Source organism: Mustela nigripes, chromosome 9 (genome assembly GCF_022355385.1).
Source record: "Mustela nigripes isolate SB6536 chromosome 9, MUSNIG.SB6536, whole genome shotgun sequence".
Lineage (NCBI taxonomy): Eukaryota > Metazoa > Chordata > Mammalia > Carnivora > Mustelidae > Mustela > Mustela nigripes.
In genome coordinates this window covers 9,174,380-9,187,236 of record NC_081565.1, presented here as the reverse complement: position 1 = coordinate 9,187,236, position 12,857 = coordinate 9,174,380, and the positions used below count along the sequence as shown (strand labels likewise).

At 36.8% G+C, this 12,857-nt stretch overlaps 1 protein-coding gene across 3 annotated transcripts in view; it reads left to right on the top strand.

The window, feature by feature from the left end:
• Positions 1 to 12,857, top strand: part of PBX3 (PBX homeobox 3) — a 215,427-nt gene that overhangs the window by 59,255 nt on the left and 143,315 nt on the right. The window lies entirely within an intron of this gene.

Below are 12,857 nucleotides of genomic sequence, written 5' to 3'. Positions count from 1 at the left end.
AATGACATTTAGAAACCAAGATTTAGGGGCGCTTGGCTGTCTCAGTCGTTTAGTGTCTGCCTTTGGCTCAGGTCATGATCCCAGGGTCCTGGGATCGAGCCCCACATCGGGCTCCCTGCTTGGTGGGAAGCCACTTCTCTCTCTCCCACTCTGCCTGCTTGTGTTCCCTCTCTCACTGTGTCTCTTGTCTGTCAAATAAGTAAGTAAAATCTTTAAAAAAAAGAAAAAGAAACTAAGATTTATGTATAAGGTTCATTCATTGCTATTGGGTGTTGCTGCTTCCGGGTCTCCTCAATGAACAAAATGTAGGGAATACCCCCTCCAACACACACAACACATACATACACACACAATGAGAACAAATTTTAATCAATATCATATCTGTTTATCTAGAAAACCATGAATCCATTTCAACACTACAAAGTTCATTCCAATTTTCTCCTGTTTCATGTCTGTATCTCCCTTTTTTGCTAGTGTAAAACCTGGTTTCCATTAACTTAATATATTTAATTATTAGATCAGTCCTCCCTGATTATAACTAACCTCCTGTTACTGCTTGCCTCACCTTCCTAGTCTTACGTCCTCACCATCTTCTTCCCCTTCTTAGGCTCTGGTACCATAGGATGGTTCAGTCCTCCTTTCCCCCTTCTATTCCCCTCACCCCACCGAAACCCGTTAATATTCTCTTCCCCCCCCCCCCCCCCCCCCCCCCCCCCCCCCCCCACACCCGCGAATTTTCCCCCCCCCCCCCCCCCCGAGCAGGCTTCCCACAGCCCACAGTAGGCCGCCATTGGTAAAGTATACAGATACTCTCCAAAACTCCCTTTGGGAACTGCCAACCCTTCGTTGAATGTGTTTACTTCTCTTCTTCCCTTCAGACATCTGCCTTGCTTAGCCCTACCTGAAACCTTTGTACCGAATTAAATAAATCCTTCTTTCATCCTCTCCTCCCCTCCTCCCTCCCTTCTGTTGCATAGACACAGGTCGCCCTATCTTCAAGGGTACCACTGAGGCTATTTTAGTCTTTTTTTTCCCCTGTTTTTTGTTTGTTATATGCATTGTCTGTTTTCCCTCTTACATGTATATTTTTCTGTTTGTTTTGGTCTAGCTTTCATGTTAGGGACATTTCCTCAAATGTCTGGTGATTTTTATCTGCTTATTCATTTAGTCCTTTGGCTTTAAATATTAGTGTGCTGATATTTCCCAAAATTATATTGTCACTTTGATCCTCTCCCTGGAATTCTGGGCTCAACTAGTTTCCTGCTCAGTATCTCCACTTGGATATCTAATAAACATCAAAAATCAGCATATCCAAAATTGGGTTCTTGAATTTCTCTGTAAACTTTCCCTTCCTCATTTTCGTAAAGGCCAACATCACTCATCTAGTAGCTCAGGCCAGAAGCCCTGGGGACCTGTGATTTTTCTTTTTCTCTTACAGCCAGTATTCACTCCATCAGCAAGATCACTTGTTTTTTAAAAATCAGAATCTGAAAGGTCAAGAAGCAAAGACGTCTCAGTAGCAATGTGCACGACTACTAACTAGGTCTTAGTCTTTAATACCACTCCCAACTAAAAACCAAGGACCTTGGAGAACTGGCTGATTCTAGGGCTGGGGCAAGTAGGGGTAAGACAATCCTGGAGATCTTTTTATGCAAGGATATTTGGAAATGCTGAAAAAGATGATCAGGACATGTCACAAGGACATAGGAGCCAGTTTGGAGAGTTTCCACTTGCCAAATCTGGGACGGTTTGAGCTCCAAAATAGTTAAATACAGAAATAAATTATAAACCATTGGAAAAAATAAAAATTCATGAATCAGTACTAATCAGGGACAGATAGATAAATAAATAAATGGGTGAAGAGGGAGAGCTCTTAACAGTCAAATGCAGAGACCAACTGGTAAGTGTGGAAAGACTAGAGTTGGAAAATCATCTTTTCATAATGTTTATAGTTAAGAGTGGATCAGGCAAGAATCATCAACAAATTTTAATATAGGGGGAAATTTTGTTTAGGAGTAGAATATTTGTGGTCATAAAGTGTCTTCCCAGAGATTGAGTGACAAGGAGAAAAAATAACACTAGTAGTCCAGCATAGAAATTAGACAATACTTTGACCAGGTGATCAAATTAACAGCATTAGTAAGGGACAGATGGACATTCTGTGCCTCCAGATGTGATACTGTGAGAAGATTACAACATCACCCATGCATCACTGGGAATACATAATCTAATCACAAGGAAATGTCAGACAAACCCTAAATGAGAAACATTCTAATTTTAAAATGGGGGGAGAGGACTTTATTCTTCAAAAATGTCAGTATCATAGGTGTTCTAAAAATGTTCCAGATTAAAGGAACCTAAAGAGATTGGGAGCTAAATGTAGGATCCAATCCTAGACTGAATCCTGAGATGGAGGGTATAAAATGCTAGGACATTATTGGGTCGACTGACAAAACTGGAGTATAAACAGTAGATTAGATAAAAGCATTGTATCATGTTAAGTTTACTGAAGTTGATCACTGTGATTGTGTAAGAGAATATTGCATTTTTATGAAATATTGAATGTTTAGGGGAAAGAACCATGATATATGTAACCTACACTCAAGTGGTTCAAAAAGAAAATTTGTGTATATAAGTGTGTGTTTATGTGTGTGTGTGTCCATGCATGCATGTATGTACTTGATAGGAGTAAAGTGTTGGTAATAGGTAAATGGCTGAATCTGGTAATGGATGTATGAGTGCTCTTTGTACTATTTTTGTTTGCTACCTTTTTTATAAGTTTGAGATTATTAAAAGCAAAAACAAAAGCATAACCCACATCTTACTCTTTTTCACTTCTTCCTCCTTTTGTCAGGCAACCTTTATGTCTTGCTTTGACCACTCCAATGGCCTTCCTGCCGATCTCTCTGCTTCCATCCATGCTACCCTACAGTCATTTCTTCACACAACTGGCAAAGTGATTTTTTCAAAGCATAAATCAAGATAATATCACTCCTCTTCTTACAGCTTACCATTTTACCTGAAATAAAAATTTAGTCCGTAACTAGAGTCTTCAAGGCCTGTGTGCTGTGGCCTACTTCAACCTCTCTGATATTATCTCCCATCACTCTGTGCCACTCATTTTGCCTCCAGCTGCACTGGCCTCTTCGTGTTTCTCCAGTAGGCCAAATGTAGTCTTCTTTCAGGGGTTTTATACTTGCTCTGCTCTCTGCCTGGAACACTCTTTATTCAGATAGCTGTGTGGTTCCCACCCTTCCTTCTGGCCTGTGCTGGAATCTATCCTCATAAGAGACCCTCTTCCTGACATACTGAGTTAAAACAACATTCCTCCTTCCCCTGCCCCATTACACTCTATTCTCCATCCCTGCTTTATTTCTACTTCTGTTATATATGCTGCCTTTGTATATTGTCTTTATTCTTTTTAGAATGTAAGCTCCTTGAGAGAGGGACTTTGTTTTGTTCATTACTGTATCCCACTGCTTACAACAGTGCCTGACACATAGTAGGCTCTCAGTAAATGCTTGAGAATGGAAGAATAAGCTTCCACGCACTTAAAAGCTGGTTGAAAATTGACTGTGTGTGAGTGGAGCTTCTTGGTTTTGGTAGTTTTTGTTGTAGAATGGTGGGTTTAGTTCTACACCATTGTGTAGATCCAGCTGTCAGATCTGCGTCTCTTAGGTTGGTCAGTTCCTCTGAGAGATTTGTATGAATATCCTACTAGAAAGGAAGAGAAGAAAGTGGGGTTGTCTGTAGGTCCGGCTCCTGATGTTCTGGGAACAAAATGGGGCTCTTTCTTGTCTGTTTTAATGCTCTTTTTTCTTGGAGATTTGTGTGCTCCCCCTCCCCTTTTATCATCCTTGTGGTAGGATTTCAGTTAGGAGTGGCGGCAAACAAGTGTGTTCATTTCATCAATCCAATTGGTTCTTTCAATAGGAAGACCTTTTATATCACAACTAAGAGGACTCCTGCTTGTTCTTGTATGATATTAGGCAACTACAGTTGACTTGGGAACTGACATTAAGTCATGCCTGTCAATTGAGAGGAGAACTTTTCAAGTGAGCGTGTTTTAGCCACTAGCCACTTGTGGTGATTAAGGACTTAAAATGTGGCTTGTTTGAATTGAGGTGAGCAATGATTGAAAATACACACCAAGTTTAAAAAACTGAAAAACAGCATAAAATATCTCATGAATAGTTTTAGAATATTGACTACATGTTGAAATGATAATATTTTGGATATGTTGAATTTATATGTTATTAAGATTAATTTTATCTATTTCTTTTTTACTTTTTCAAACTTCACTATTAGAAATTTAAAATGACCTGTATGGATTGCATTATAATTCTTCTGGACAGCACTGCTGTAGAGTCCAACAACTAAGGCAAACATATTTGTCAATAGTGGTCCTGGATCCTAGAAAGCCATGAAAGGATCAAAATTAGCAGATAGAATTTGTCCCCCAAGGATGGACACTTTCATTTTTGACCTTGCTGTTATGGTACTTCTATATACTTTAGGAAGAGCTATTGTCTTTGTTAGCTTTTAACTTTATATAGATTTGAACTTGCCACTTTGGTCCTTCACCTTTTTTTGAATGCTAAATTGCTAGTAAAATTCTAGAACAGAACAGAATAGATCCACATATTCCCAAACTATACTCTTTTATTTAAGTGTAGTGCTGTAACCTAGATATACTTGGCTCCCAGGATTTTTAGTCCTATAGAGTAATTCCAGAAGGCATGAATAGTCTGAAAATGTTCTTTTTTCACAAATGTAGGCACTTCTTCTAATTGCCTGAAAACAACATATAGAAAGACCTACGAGCTGAAACAGAAATGGAGACTACTTACTCCCTTTTGAGTGCCCAATGAGTAATATTCATGATTATTGACTAGTAGTGGATCAATTTGGCCTTAAAGCCCAATTGATCACACTAGTATTCTTACAGCTGTATTGGACTTTTACATCTCCACAGAGGCACAGATTATAGTCTGTTTGGCATTCATTTTTAATTTTATGAAGAGTGTTTCAAATTAAAACCTCCTATCAGATCACTCTCCCTCCTCTGAGACATTAATGTGGTCCTTATATAATTAAGCCATCCACCATTCAAGCCGATTAACAACTTCCAGAATAGGAATTTGAGGTTGAAAACACTATTCCCCATTGCCATTCTTCAGCCTGAAGGATTAGGGAATTACAGCCCCTCGTTTCTGACTCATCTTTTATCAGAGCGCTGAAAGATAAAATCATTCTTATTTCTCACTTCCATACCTTTTTCCTTACTTGTGTGCTTAGGAAGATAATTTTTTCCTTAAGACCTGAAGAATTATGTCTGTTTTTTTCTAAAGGTTGAAAGACTTAAGAGTAGGTAGCCAGATTTTATGTCCCCCAGGCTAACTTTCTGGGTCAGTCCATTTTCAAAAGAATCTTTTTCAAATAGTTAGCAGATAATTTTAATATAAAAGTACTCTCCCTACACAGTTGAAAAAATTCTGTAGCCTCTTCTTTATCCTTCCCATAGTCTCACTCTTTAGAGAGCATATTTCATTTCATCTATCTGGTTACCTACCTTATTTCTAAACTAAGTATGTAGTTTTTTTCATGGTGAACTATTTGGTTTATTTATACTATCTCCTACCTCCTTTCCTCCACTTCGTCTCCAGTTTTATAAGTTATAGTTATTATTTTTAGTTCTGCTACAGGTTATTTTTCCACCATGAATAATCTGTTCTCTAACTTTGATTCCATCAACATTAGGTTGTCTTTCTTGACTTTCATTATGTAATATGAGGAAGTTAGTATCCCCTCCTTTTACATTTTAATTTTTGGAAAACAATTGTCTGGCTTTATCCCAGGGGCAAAAGATATTCTTTGCAGTGGCTAAGTATGTGTTGGAAACTGGGAGGGACCAAATGGCCCAGGTGTTACATCTTTTAATTTACTGCCCCATTTCCCATTGCTGCTCTCTATCCAAGCTTTGAGCATCTCCCAGTCTTTACTGGGAAAACAGACTCCTACTTCCACTGCAACTCTTTCTCATTATTTAATCTGGGTTTTCTCCACTATGGTGTATTTCTCAGTGCAGTCTCATTTGCTATTTGTCTTCCAGAAATTTATCAGAATCTGGTCTTCTGCAGCGCCTCCTCCCTTCTCAGTGGATTTATACCCTTTGCTATCCTATCAGTGGGAATTTGGAAGGGAAGGGGGGAGATTGACACACATGTGCTCTGTGGGCTATCTTGAACCAGAGAGATCTAAAAGTAATAGATGTTTTTTTCAGTTATCTTAAGTTGCTCTTGAATATTGTTATGGTACTTTTATACTGTTCAGAATGCTTTTATATAATCTATTTAGCCCTCATGACAACCTTTGATGTAGGTGGGACATGCATTTTTCTTGTTTTACAAACTAGGAAACTAGGATTAGAGCGGCTAAGTAAGGGATTTACCTAAGGTCACTTGCTTAAGTAAGTTGCAGACTGGAATAAAGATTAGAGCCGGAATCTTCCCACGCATGGTCCAGTTAGCTCTATTTTTATTATATTAGTTTTAACTGGGTTCAGGGTTTATCACTGTCCTCAAGTTTTCAATCTTTCCTTTGTCTCTCTCCTCCTTCCTCCCTCCATAGTCTTTGTGCCTTATCATCTTTGAAATAGATCTCCATTCTCTTTACCAGCTCTTTAATTCTCTGTCTTCTTTTAATGTCTCATTTTTTAGATTAACAGATGGTTGGGCTTTTGGGGCTATTTTTGGAAAAAAAGCCAAATGAAAAAATTGTCATTTTTCTGCAGGTTAATATACCTGTTCATGTGTAGCTGCCCTTCACCTGTTAAGTGAGAAACAACCTTTTTTTAAAGGAAGATTTTATTTATTTATCTGACAGAGAGATCACAAGTTGGCAGAGAGGCAGGCAGAGAGAGAGAGAGAAGCAGGCTCCCCGCTGAGCAGAGACCCTGATGTGGGGCTCGATCCCAGGACCCTGAGATTATGTCCTGAGCCTGAAGGCAAGAGGCTTAACTCACTGAGCCAGTCAGGTGCCCCACAAACTATTTTTTTAAAACTACATTTCCACTTAGTTTTCCATTCTTTCCAAAGTCCATCATGAAACCAGAGTGAAGATTGTTCTGTGTTGTCTGGAATTATTAGTGCCAATATGTAAAGGTTACATGTAGACTTTATGTGTCAGTGTGACTGGTTTCTTTAAAGTAGTTTAGACATGCATTCTGGATATATAGCACATATTGCATTATAGGCACTTACTGTTTACTTGTCATACTTACTTACTAGCTAAAAATCAACCTGCAACAGATCATCAAGAGTATTTGTGTCCCATACTCAAAACACTATTCAAAGCTTTATTTTCCCAGAGGCTTTGGAGGTGGGCTAGAGGATACTTGTGTTTGATGTGATAATGTAATCTTCTTATAGAATTGACTAAGATTTGTGCCATAGATAGACCTCTTCCACCCCCCCCAGAAGAAACACACACACACACACACACACACACACACATACACACACACAGAGTAACTTCATTGAAGCTATCTTTAGTGTCAGGTTTACTGAGTTGTACAACTCCAGATTGGACCATTTATAAAGTACTCTGTGAATGGTGCCTTCTAGAGTTGTGCCAAAAGGCAGCCCTACTAGACTTACCTAATTTAAGAATTCGTAGAATATAATTTAATGGAAACATTGTAAGTTTGAGAGTTCTTTTATTCAGCCTTAATTCTGTCAGTAACATCTTTTGTCTTATTTATTTTTTATGCAAATTGTAAAGAGAACTGTTTACTAGGGGTGCCTGGACAGCTCTGTCAATTAAACATCTGCCTTTGGCTAAAGTCATGATTTCAGGGTCCTGGGTTAGAGCCCGGTGTTGTGCTCCCTGCTGAGCAGGGAGTCTTTGCTTTTCCCTCTGCCTCCCCTGCAACTTGTGCACATGTGTGTGCTGTCTCTCTCTCAAATAAATAAATAAAATCTTTTAAAAAAATACCATTTACTCTACTGCCCACTTACCTTACAGAGAAGATATAAGGATTGTTGGATTAAAAAAAATAATAATGGAGTTCCATGGAGATAAGGTCTTCTGACTATAGTGTGCCGTAGCTGTAGATGTTAAGTAGTACCAGAGTCCCTGCTTATAGCTATAAAATATTCTTATAGTTATAAAGTTTGAAAATGAGCATTACATATTTGTTATTATGTAGTCATACTTGTTTTTTTTTTAAAGTTGTGCTTATACTTGTGGTTCACCTTTTTTCAAAGAGGAATTTTATTATTTGGTTCCATTGCATATACTAGATTGTTTGAAATGTCATCAATTTGACAAAAACTTTCTTTAATCTTGGATTTTCCACTACATAATTCCAAATCTAAAGCTAATGCTTTGCTTTTTAATTTTTCAAGAAAGTGTTGATCTTTATATTTTAACTGAAGTTTTTGATTCTAGCTATAATACAAGAATTTGAAATATGTGGAAATAGGAAACATGCAAATATTATGGATTATCTTCCTTGTTTTTAAGAAAAGGGTTTAGATGTAGATATTGACAAATCTTTATCCATGAATGTAAACGTGTATCTAGTATAATCCTGTATATTTATTTTTAAACTGATTTCAGATAAAAGCTTTTAATTTAAAGTTAAAATATAGTATAAGAAAAGATTATGAAGTTTAAAACTTCTGAGCTTTTTTGTGACTGTTATCTTCTACATTTCATTAAGTGTTTTTAAAAATTATTTCCTGTGTAAGTTGTATTTTGCATTCTTCAAGGAGTAATGTAGAATTTGTACAGATTTCTGGAAAATGTAGTTTTAAAAACCCAAAAGAAATCTCTTCCCATTCATCATCTCATGCTCCTGTATCCCCTAGTGCCAGGCTTTACACGTAGGTACATAATAAATGTTTGCACCATACTCTGCTGAAGTTTTTACTATGGCATTGGAACGAGCCCTGTGAAAGAGCAGAGAAAACAATCGACCACACTGGATGTGCAGTCCAAGCTATTGTGTAGCCTTGGGATGTACGACTCTGATTTTTTACTTTTAGGATTTTGAGAGTCCCTGGTTCCCGCCAGGCTTCCTGGCTATGCTTCACCCAAATTATTTGGCTGTGATATTAAACAGGATGTTGGAGGCTGGGATTAAGGAGTGGCCGAAGATGCTTTTTCCATTTAGCACTCTTCTCCACTTTCAAATTAACTCCTTAGACCTTTAATAAAGGGGTTTTTAAAAGTAAGGCAAAACTTTGCCCTCTCCGTTACTAAACCTGTAGCATCTAGCAGTAGGAAAAAGTACAGTGGGACTTATTGGCACCATGGTGCAGAGCATTGAAGAATTCCATGTTGTGACAACACATCAAAATAAATTGCTGTCAACAGACCAAAACACCAAGTGCTGTGATTCTGTCTGACGTGTGAAGATTCAGACAGGCTGTCTTGACAAGTTGTGGTGGAGCACCTGCATTCGACAGAAGACAGTGATATAAATCTGATTTGCCTGATATGAAGCACCTAGATGTAGTTAATGCTGGTGACAACAAGTCTGCATAAAATTTCCAAGACATGAGTCTGGTTTTATTTTGCCTCTATTATGTGGTATTATTTTTTTGGTCACATTTTGATACTCACTTGGTTCCCACTTATGTTCATAGTTTGGCCTTGAAAGATAATTATAAATAATAAACCCAGAAAATTGTAACAAATTAAGGTTTAAGTCAGTCTTTTTTTTGGGGGGGGAGGGTTGTATTGCATAAGGCAATACCATTGCAGTTTCTCAAAGCAGAAGAAATGCAATGAAATTTTATTTTATACTAATCATAAAAGTAATCGTAGTTGAGGTTGTATTAATTTTGTAACTTACAGCTAAAATATTGAAAATAGTGGGTTAAAAGTCATGAGTTACTATAAATCTTCTCTCAAGCTGTATTTGGCTTTAAAGCCTCTAGAAGAGGTAAAATCATTGAATAGGTGGTTAATTTTTACCTTTCATTACCAATAAATGATAACTTTTTATAGTGCCAGCATATATCACAGCTCATTTAAGAATGTGTAGAACATACCGTAGCTCTGGAGTTAATTATAGAACTTCCTACGAGCTTCTCTTTTTCAGTTCTTCATGTACCACAGATACTTCATTCTGACAGTGGTAAACTAGTAAGAAATGCATAGAGATAGAAATTTCAATTACGTTTTTCTAATTACATCTTAAGATTTAAGAGATGTTAACATTGGGCTTTCAGTTGGAAGAAAGAATCCTTTTAAAAGCAAAGGTTCTTAAAGAGGGTTCAGGTTACATTTCTGAAAAGTGAGGGCAATTTTATAAAATGGAAATGAAGACAAGGTAATGTTAATTGTCTTCTTTTCACTCTTTTATAGTAACTAACTTGTTTGTAGCATTCATGGTAGGACTTGTCATTGTCCAGGTATAGAAATCTATTTGGTTTTTCCTGGTTTCAAAGATGCTGTTTCTTACTTAACTAATTTTTATCTTTTGAAGATTAGTTTCAAATTATAGCCAATTGTTGCTCAGTGTTGAAAAACAGAGAGAAAGAATTCAGGTATTCCCCAAAGTTGAGAAAGCCTGAAAATCACACTGTCCACTATATAATTTTTAAAGGCATAAATTATTATTATTTTTTAAATTACCATTCATTCTTGACTCTATTGTTATTTTATCCCTTAAAGGCTGCTAATGAGAAATAGAGCCTCATTATGATTTTAAGGATGAGAAAGGAAGGCTTTTAATTAATGATATGTAAATGGTCTTGAATTGATTATGTTAGAATATCAAGAGAGATGGGTAGAAGCTGTGGTGTAATATATTTTAATTAAGAATTAATTAAAAATGATGGCAATTTCATAAAGCCTCACAGAAAATAGTGGAATTTACTTTCTGTCAGGAGTAAATTAGCCTGTGATTAAATAAAGGGTTTGCATTAATAGTGGAGTTATTTTTAAATTGTGCTATGAAGAATTATATAAATTTTCCTAAATAAGTAAAATTAAAGTTTAATATTTAAAGGTGGGTTGTAAACAGTGGCAGAGAATTGACATGCTTGCAAACCTAATATATTGTTCATTTGTTAGGGAAATTTTTAACCTCAGCATATACACTGTGTGTCTTTACAAAAATGGACTTTATCCTATTGTCTAGTCAGTGGTAGTATAAGGAGTACTCCTATCGGTAGTCTTAACAGTGTTCTTCCTTTAGGTTTAGTATGCAGAAGATCTGGGAAAGTTCTTTACTAATCACTTAAAATTATTTTTAAAGGAGGTATTCTTTGGTGGGGAGGGAGGCATGTTCTTCTCTAGAGTTTAAAAACATTTCTTAGATATGGTTTTTCTTTGCAAATAATAATACTTTTACTGAAAGTGATAGCACCTCATACAGAATGCTAACTGGAGGTATTTCTTCGCGTCGAAACTTGATACTCCCTGAACATGCTTTACATTCAGATTTAAAAGGTGACGTTACTTTTATGACCACAAATTTTCAGTTCAGAAAAGTTTTTAAAATGAGTCTGTTTGATTTTAACTTGGATTATAATTTGACTAGTAAAAGAAAGGCTGTATTATCTAATAAATACATTTATTTCATTAATGTTTCCCCGTATACTTATGTAGGCTATCATCTCAGTGTTGTAGCTGATTGTATTGATTATTATTTAAAACTTCACGTGGGACGCCTGGGTGGCTCAGTTGGTTAAGCAGCTGCCTTCGGCTCAGGTCATGATCCCAGCGTCCTGGGATCGAGTCCCACATCGGGCTCCTTGCTCAGCGGGGAGCCTGCTTCTCCCTCTGCCTCTGCCTGCCATTCTGTCTGCCTGTGCTCGCTCTCTCCCCGTCTCTCTCTCTGATAAATAAATAAAATCTTTAAAAAAAAAATAAAAAATAAAAAAATAAAACTTCACGTAATACATTGTGACATTCTCAACTTTAATTCAGTACTTCATACTTATGAAATTCACATTAATGAGTAGTTGAATTTGGGGATTTTACAGATAAACTGTCTCAGCAGTTTTATTATTTGGGTGTACTTTGTTTATTTGTGTATGCTTTCTATATACTTGTGGGATTTTTGTTTTTTGCTAAGTAGCTAAAAAAATGAGTTTTTCTTTGTTAGTAGCTGTTACCATTCACTGAGTCTCACGGCCTATGGGCAAATCATTTAGCAAGTACATTTCTTGCATGTGAAGGTTTATAGTACAGCCATGTTGTATGAAGCCACTATGATGTTTGAAATTCAGAAATATAGGGGCATCTGGGTGGCTCACCTGTTAAGCATCTGCTTTCACCTAGGTCATGATCTTTGGGGTCCTGGGAGCCTGGTCTCAGGCTCCCTGCTCAGTGGGAAGCCTGCTTCTCCCTCTCCCACTTCCCCTGCTTTTGTTCCCTTTCTCGTTGTCCCTCTCTCTGTCAAATAAATAAAATCTTTAAAAATTTAAAAAAATTTTTAGAAATACAGTTGTGGGAAAGGGTAGAGGAGTGAACATTCCCTGGTTCCTTCTGCAAGTGTCTATCATTGCTGCTGATTATTAACATTTTCAAAATTTATCCCCGTCACTGTAGTATATAAAAATAGACACATTATTAAAAAAGTTGTCATGACTCTCTGTATTTACTTTTATTCACTTGTCTGTGTTACTCAGAAAATGGATTTTATACACCTCTGTGTGTTAACACTTTGTTACTTTTATCTTAATGTTGATTTTAAGTTGCAAACATAGTTTCAAAAAGACTGAACTTAACTTATGTAATGTTCATACTTTTTTTAAAGGGCGAGATCATATTTTTTTGGTGATAATTTAAAAGACTTTTCTATGCTAGGTTTAGGGACAATTTTATATGTCACATGG